The 565-nt window shown below is 69.7% G+C and overlaps 1 protein-coding gene across 1 annotated transcript in view; it reads left to right on the plus strand.

The window, feature by feature from the left end:
• LOC107114733 (POU domain, class 3, transcription factor 3) overlaps positions 1 to 565 on the plus strand; it is a 167381-nt gene that overhangs the window by 153712 nt on the left and 13104 nt on the right. The gene's annotated exons all lie outside the window — the stretch shown is intronic.

The following is a 565-nucleotide window of genomic DNA, read 5'->3' on the forward strand; positions in this document are numbered from 1 at the left end:
CCTCCCCCAGGCCCCCCCCCCCCAGCTGCTCCCCGCTTCCACGCGAAGGCGCGCGCGCACGCACAGGAGCAACCCCCCACACCCACCCACCCCCGACGAGGAGCCGGGAGAGCCGAGCGCTCTGGGCCGCGTCCGAGGGGGAGGCAGAGGAAGCGCGCGTGTGGCAGGCGGCGCGGGGAAGGGGGAAAGGAACTGAACTCTGCAAAGTACAGCGGCAGCCCCGCATGGGAGCCTTTCGGCTGGCCAATTGGTTGCGTCGGTTGGGGGGGGAGGGGGAGCGACGGAGGGGGGGCTACGTTGGCAACCTGGCAAACAGGGAGGGAGAGGGAGGTGCTGCCGCGCTACCTGGCTGCTCGGTCCCTCGGAAGGTGCTTTAGCGCGGCTGGCCTGGGTCTGCGTCTCTCCACGCCTTCCCCCCCCACACACACACACACAGCCTCCCCAGCGAGGGTCAGGCAGAGCCCAGGAAAGCAATTAAAGGCGCATCTGCCGCTCTCGGCGTCCTCCGAGGAAGGCTGGCTGCTGCCAGCTCCCTGGGGTAAGGCAGGAATCCCTGCCTGGATGC

This window comes from Gekko japonicus, unplaced genomic scaffold (genome assembly GCF_001447785.1).
Source record: "Gekko japonicus isolate JY-2015 unplaced genomic scaffold, Gekko_japonicus_V1.1 scaffold758, whole genome shotgun sequence".
NCBI lineage: Eukaryota > Metazoa > Chordata > Lepidosauria > Squamata > Gekkonidae > Gekko > Gekko japonicus.